The sequence below is a fragment of the Labrus bergylta genome, chromosome 2, assembly GCF_963930695.1.
Source record: "Labrus bergylta chromosome 2, fLabBer1.1, whole genome shotgun sequence".
NCBI classification, from domain to species: domain Eukaryota; kingdom Metazoa; phylum Chordata; class Actinopteri; order Labriformes; family Labridae; genus Labrus; species Labrus bergylta.
In genome coordinates, this window is record NC_089196.1 from 27717902 (window position 1) to 27725666 (window position 7765).

The window sequence follows — 7765 nt, forward strand, 5'->3', positions numbered from 1 at the left end:
TCGAACTAAGCTAGATTTAATAAACAATAAACAAATAGTTTGACACAGTGACAGTTGATAAGAGGTAAACAGTGCAGAATTACTTTGCAAAAAACTGAATCTGAAAATGTGAATTATGAGCGTCCATGTAATACAACACACTAATGGTAACCAAAATGCACAGAAATGACATCATCAGACAATAAATGATGAATGAAAGAAGTTGTAAAGTGGATTTGAGGTACACATTTCATGCTCATTGTTAAGTGTGACCTCAGATCAGTCACTGAATTTTAAAAATGTCTGCCATGTTGGTGGATGCACTGGTTGGCATTTTGATAAAACTTAGATGAAAAACATCTAATAATAATTCCACATCTCACTGTTTTCTTTGTGATTGATTTGAAAATTTCAAAATCCAAAAGTCTTCAAAAATCTTCTTCTAATGATTTGTTGAAAAAGGTAAATAAGCTGCTCAGCGCTCCATCATTCAGTTCCTCTTCTCTGCTGAGTCGCCTAATGTCGACTGTTTTCTGTTTCAGCTCATCTCCCTTCTCTTCTTTACTCAAAGCTTCTTCTTCATGTGGAGTCCAATCAAATGTTGTGGTTTAATATTTCTCTTCTTAAGTTTCTTCTTCAGACTCCATACTAGCATCTCCCTCTTCCTCTTCCTGGTACTGTTTTATCTTTTGGAGAAAATCATGTTTCTTCACTGTTTTCTTCCAAAGCCTTATAATCTCTACCTCTCTCCTGGTCCTCATTGCTCTCTTGTGTTTGTTGTGGTTTGATCCTCCATGTGACATGTTGAGGTTCATTATTCTATAACTCCTCCTCTTCCTGCAGCTCCTCTTGACCCTCAGCTCCTCTCTCTCTGAATCCTGTTTGTATATTTTCTTTCTTCCTTCCAGTTTCATCAATTTCAGCTCCTTCATCAGTTTCTGACCCCTCATCCCTTCCTTCTCTACCTTCTACTTTTACCTCCTCTGTGACTCTTCCACCTGGTTTAGTAGATATTGGTCTGCGTTCAGCTGCTTGTCTGATTCTTTCTTCTCTTATTTGATGTTTGCTTTGTGTTTCCATGACCTCTTCTTGATTTTCATGACTGTCCGCTCCTTTGTAAGTGTCCCCTGCCTTCTCTTCTGTTGTTTTAGTGAGGGTACTTTGGTTTTCTTCTTGTTTTCTTTCTCCTCTATCCTCAGGTTCTGTCTGACTCCTCTCCTGTTTCCTGTCTTCTAAAAGAGGCTGGTCCTGAATTCCCCTTCGTTGGTTGAGCATCATGTAATCCTCAGGTTTTCTTTTTTTCATCTCTAACTGAAGCTTCTCTTTGCTCTCTCTATCTGCCTTCAGTTTGATTTCTTCTCTCCGGTTCTCTTTTTGCTTCTTCAGTCCTGTTGATCCAGAGACTCCTTTATTCGTTTGTTCATCCTTATTCTCTGTCTTTGGTCTCTCTTTCTCAGTTTTTGTCTCTTTCTTGTCTTCTTCACTCACTGCCTCTTGCTGTGTCTCTTTCCTCTCCATCTTCTGATCAGTGTTGATGTGTTTTATTTGTACCATTGAATGTCCTGAATCGTCTCTAACTGGTTTCACTGTCTCCTGTTCACTCTTATCTCCGTCATTTGTTTCTCGTCTTTGTCCCTCATCTTCAGTCTCACTCTTTTCTCCTGTTTTGTCAGGATTGTTCTCTTCTTCTTTAACTGAAATGAGTGGAAGGTTTTCTTCTTTTTCATTCACAACCTGAAATCTTGTTTTATCACTTTTAGAAATGACTAGCTTTTCTTCCTCAGAGTGTTCACTTCCATCCTCACGTCTCCTCTTCTTGTTTTCTGTGAAGACACAAAAGATGGAGAAACTGGTGAAGTTTGTGAATAAAAGCTGACCTCATCATAAATGGATATATGCAAATGAAACTAAAACTAAATGCTAATCACTTCTTGAACTCTAGTCTCATCAATACATCATCAAACGTCTGCATGACTTCATAAAACCTTTTGGAGTCTTACAATCAGAAGACTGACAGTTTGTCACTTACTGGATTTCTTTTGTCTCCGTCTCCACACAACAAAGATGATCGCAGGAATGAACAGCAAAGCAGCACAGCCAATCACAGCGCCGATAACAACATGCTGAGTGCCAGGAGGACTGGGAGGACTGGGAGTAGGGACCACAAAGAAATGATCTGAAATAGAAGAAACATTTGTTTGTATTTACTGTTTATCTTGATAATTACATCATTAAATAATGAATGACTTATATTTACCTGGAATAGTGAGGTGCTTCTCTCTGGTCTGGTTGATCTTCCTCTGTGTGACTCTACAGGTGAACTTCCTCCCATGTCTCTTCTCCACAGTCACTCTGCTGCTGACAGTGTAGAGACCATCAGGACCTCTGACTGTCTCAGTGGGTTCAGCAGAGAGGAGGTTTCCCTCGCCGTCCAGCCAAAACATCTCTGGCTCTGGTTACCAGTCTGCAGACTCACACTCTAACAACACTCCATTGTTGTTTTTGGTCATCTGAACAACAGGTGAGGAGACAGAACCTATAGAGGAGAGAATTCTTACATCGGAAATGTGGAGTTTCCAGTCTGATACGTCATCAGGAACGCCCCTCTGAAGTCAGAATTCTGACCTGGAAACTCGGAGAACCTTCAGTAGCTCGAGTTAAATCCAACATGGCTGCTATGTGCATCAACAGTAACATTTAAGATGTTTAAGCTTTGTTGGAGCCAAATGATGTGTTTGTTTTGTGTGATGCTATTTTCCTTATGGTTGTGTGTGTTGGCCCTCTACTGGGCACTATGTGTAGCCTGGGTGGATGCTGTGGTTAAAGCAACGCTCCAGGTGAGGTGGGACAGGTGACTGAATGGAGGCAAACAGTTTTTTTTACCTTGTCAGCCTATCGGAGTTAAACGCATCCAACGCAGATTTGTTTGTTTTATTTATAGACAGTGGTTTATCATATTTTCCTTTATTGATAAAAAGTGTTTAAAAATAAATGGATTGAAAAATCCAAATCACAACATCAATGGACTGTGTTAATTTCTTCGAGCTAAGCACGCGTTCGAAAGCTTCCACATTCATCCCTCAAGTAACTTTTCCAAACAATATTGGGTTTGTTAAAATTGGTTTGTTAAAATTGGTCACTACAAGCTTTTTGAGTAATTTAGTCAATCACACTGATAGTATTGTGAACATGTTGTCATGTTGTTTCTGTGTGCAAACTATCACGTCATGTGTCGTTATCGTCTGGACAGATAAACACTTTGAAAGCACCAATGAAAGATTTGGATGCACATATCCTTTCTAACATATTCCTCTCTCATCAGCAACAAATCCACGACCGCTGCATGAACATTTATTAAATAATCATAAAAACTTGTCCTCTTACCTACAACAAGCTGAACAGTGGAGGTTTTTGACAATGTAGGCAGGAAGCATTTGTATCCTCCCTCATCAGAGACTTTAACTTTGGAGAGTTTCAGTGAGATGTTTCCCTTCTCCAGCTCATCGATGAACACTGATGTTCTTCCACTGAAGGACGGATGTTTTTTAGTCTTCAGTTCTTCGCCGTGACGCCACACAAGGATAAATCTGGGGTTCAGGTCAGGTCTCGCCCACTCCACAGTGATGTCAAAAGCATTCATGACGGGGTCCAGGTGACATGGCAGAATAATGTCTTCACCCACCAATGAAACTACTGGCTGAGATGGAACGATCACCTCAGACTGAGCTGCAAACAAACAGGGATTCATTTTTTATTCCTACAGCTCAGCAAATGTGAGCCATATGGTGTCATTAGAAGGACATACTTAAACTTCAGTAATTTAAATAACTCTTCATGTCAACATGAACCACACTGTTTGTAATGTTTGCAACTTACCTCTACATGAGTTCATCAGGGCGAGGAAGACAACAGTGTAGAACACCAGGTCAGTGAAGGCACCATGCTGATAGTGAAGGGACCGTCTGTTGGTCATGTGAATCATCCTGGAGCTCTAAAAAGTAAAATACAGCATGATAAAACATTAAAAAAGACGATACTGAGGAGCACTTAAAAAGCCTCTTGCAGGTCGGAGACCACAGTTAATCAAACTGTAGGTAAATAAATGAACGTCAGTATGGGGTGATGGTGACCTCAAAGCCCTCAAGTTAATTTATTAGAATGGTTTATAAACATGATTTTGAAGGGTTGACTTGTTTGGGTTGTCAGAACAGAAATCTGTTTCTGGGTCTCTGAGACTCCACATGTGTTTTAATCATCGTTCTCAAAGTCTGTGATGTGATACGACCTCGTGTGCAAAACTTACCTCTGTGAATTTCTAAATTTTCTTTTCAAATCATAAACAAGAACATTTGAATTAGTCTTGTTGCACTTGTAAAAAGTTTGTTCAAACCAGCTTTAGAAATAAATTCCACTTGCACTAACCTGAATCAATTACCCTTAATTAGCTACTAGTGAGTATTTTTAACTGCTCAGCTTGTAAGAAGTTGTTTATAATTCATATTAGTGGACCAAATAAACTGGACACTGAGCATACATTCAGTTAAATATCATCAACGGACACATTTCTGCTTTAATAATCATATTTTGTCAAAGTTTAGCTGCAGAACAGCTCAGAGAAGCAAAAAAGCCGCGGTAAACATCCACTGCACTCACTGAAGGTCTTTGTGCTATTTCTTCTTTTTAGTTATTAACAAGAACACATGCAGTGACCATTGATTCATATATTAAAGGGGACTTATTGTGAAAAATCAACTTTGACAGTATTTGTGGACATTTATTTGAGTAACCTGAGCAGTGTTTCCCCTACCATTATATTGAGTAGGTATAAAGGTTTTTTTTTTCAAAGATTCATTTTTGGGCTTTTTGTGTCTTTATTGTAGTGATAGGATAGTGGATAGAGTCGGAAATCAGAGAAAGAAGTCATTTAAGGAAACCTTTTCGATAGAAAAAGACAGCTGTCATTGAAAGTAACGCATGAACACCAAGATTCCTTCAAGTGTTTGTGTCGTCGTGTCGTCGTGTCGTCGTGTCGTCGTGTCCCCACCCCCCCAACGCTGTAAACCTAGGGGAACCACTGCTGAGTGTCCACAAAATGTGAAATAAACCCATCCAGTCCTTTGTTTGTGGTCTGCATAAGTCTTACAACACAGAGAAAAATGCTGTTTCAAATATGCTCTCCTTGTGATGTCACAGTGGGATTCTGGTAAAAAAGAAATCCCCTCCCCTCCCCTGGTATCTCCACCCATGCAAGCAGAGCCGCTGTATTATAAGGCTCCGTGTTCAACATGGCTAAATTGCCCAAAAAAAATGTGTTAAGACAGCACAAGGGAGCAGAATCACATCAGCTTCAGAGTAAGAGAGAGAGAGAGAGAGAGAGAGAGAGGGAGAGAGAGAGAGAGAGAGAGAGAGAGAGAGAGAGAGAGGGAGGGGGAGCGATAAGTTCCACTGTCCGTACATGCATCAAAACTGAAGTTTCTCCTGGCTCCGTTTTAAAAATGTCCTCTTTAAACACAAACTAGATGCCATGCTTCCAGGTTTCTAGCTGTGGCTAATTTGAAACCCCTGTCCCTGGCTAAGCTTTGAGATAAATCCTCAGGAGGTGTGAGCATGAATGTCTGTATGACCCTCTCTGTATAATTATTAACAAGTCCTCCTGTGTCCTTCACTCTGCACGTTTTAAACAAACAGTTTAGTTTCACTTTCATTTGCAAAGAAAAATCAGCGATAAAGTGAATTTAACAATATTTAAACATAAACGGACAGTTTGTCATTAGATAGACTTAAATGTTTTATATAAAGACCGTTTTAAATAAAGAAGGCTCAGCAGGAAGTTCACCACCTCTCTGTCGTCACACTGTTAAAGTTTGTCCCGGTTACCGACGGAGTAAAAGACTCAAATCAAAACCAGCTGCTGGTTATAATCGGACTCGGAGGTATTTGGTTTAAATATATTGACTCATTAAATATAAACAATATGACTATAGACGACATGCATTTTAACTTAATCCCGTAAACACATCATGGGAGCATCTGTTGCACAAAGAAAACAGAAAGTCTAGTCTGCGTGTTTAATCTTTAAAGAAAGAGAAATTGTTTTTCAGCGTGTTATAAACCCAAAATGAACAAAATTAATTCAAACATATTCATACCTGTTGGATCGTTGTGGAAGTCTACCGAGGACTCTGATGGGTCAAAGTCTGATAAAAGAGATAAGCGGATCCTCAGATCACCTGTAATAAAAAGGTGTGTTCACGTTTCATCGGCTTTATGAGCTTCAGTGGACGTGACCGTTCATACCGTTTAATGAAGGATTAAAGGCTTCAGAACTTCAGTAAAGTTAGAAAGATATTCACAGATTCAGCTTTCGTTTTTTTTCAGAAATGTTTGTTTATATCTTCCATCAGGTGTTTTGCATCGTCTGATCTATAACATTTGATTGAAGCTGCAAACTTAAAAAACGTCTCAAATTTTCATTAAATCAATCTGATTGGTTGACAAATAAAATTTGGTTCATGGTTATTCAGAGAGGAGTTGGTGTTGTGTCCTGAAGCTAGACAAGTTGAGTACCACTGGTCTTGACCCCTCTCAGGGACCGTCTGCAAATTGCAACACTGGAAAAAAAGATGTTAAAAAAATATTAAATGTTTCATCCTGGAAAGGTGAATTAACTGTAAATAAAATCACTGTATACATATATGATCTCATGTTGTTTATACTACACTTCTTAATTCAAAAAATATGCATTATCAAAACTCATTTTGAGTAATTTTTAATAGAATTAATTTTCAATAAATCCCATTTATACGCTGTAGAGTGAAAAAGGTCATTAGGTCGGGGGTTATGTGATGCAGGCCTCGATGCCCTCTCCTCCTCTTTCCTGCTGCAGCTGAGAGTATGACTATGTTTAGGCACTCTGTCAGTGTTACAGCTGCAGAACGAGATCTGTTTGAGGGTTCATGTCCAGACAGAAAAAATAACTCAGTCCCTTCTGAATTTTTGCAAAATAAGTAAGAAGGGTAAGAAGTTAGACCCTGAAGCCTCTTCTCCAAAAGAAGTAGAGTATGTATGTTTGTCTGAGTAGGTGTTTTTGTTTAATTAGCACATCATAAATGAGTTGAATGCTTTTTTTCTCTCTATCCAGACAGAAAGCTGCAGATGATGAACAGGAGAAGAGAGAGAGAGAGAGAGAGAGAGAGAGAGAGAGAGAGAGAGAAAGGGATCAGCAGAGGACGAGATAGAAACCGTACAGACACTACTGATTAAACTGAAATGTGTGAGATTGTTGGAAAACATTTTGTTATATAACAACAAACCAATGGTAAAATAGATGCATTATACTTTTTTATCATAATCTCATCTCATTTATCATGAAAACATTTTTAATAGTGTGAGAACAGGAAGTTCTTAAGTGTTTAAAACAGACATCCCCTAAATATCTTTGTTGTTTAACAATGTGGTCTCAAGTACTGTAGGTGTTATTACCTATTTTCGCCACAAGATGGAGTGTACTACTTTGTGAGTCCTTCTGTGTTTATTTCTGCATTGATTTGGATGTAAATAAGGAGACCACTCTGAATACAATGATATCAAAATAGAGGTATCAAAAAAAATCCCCACAAAGTCTTCAGACCAACCACATCGTACTAAGCTAGATTTAATAAAAAATAAACAAATAGTTTGATACAGTGACAGTTGATAAGAGGTAAACAATGCAGAATTACATCGCAAAAAACTGAATCTGAAAATGTGAATTAGAATAGAATAGAATAGAACTTTATTTGTCCAC

The 7765-nt window shown here is 38.6% G+C and overlaps 1 pseudogene; it reads right to left on the reverse strand.

Annotated features, from left to right (window-relative positions):
- Positions 1–6281, reverse strand: LOC110004124 (butyrophilin subfamily 1 member A1-like; annotated as a pseudogene).
- Between the last annotated feature and the right edge of the window lie 1484 nt (positions 6282–7765).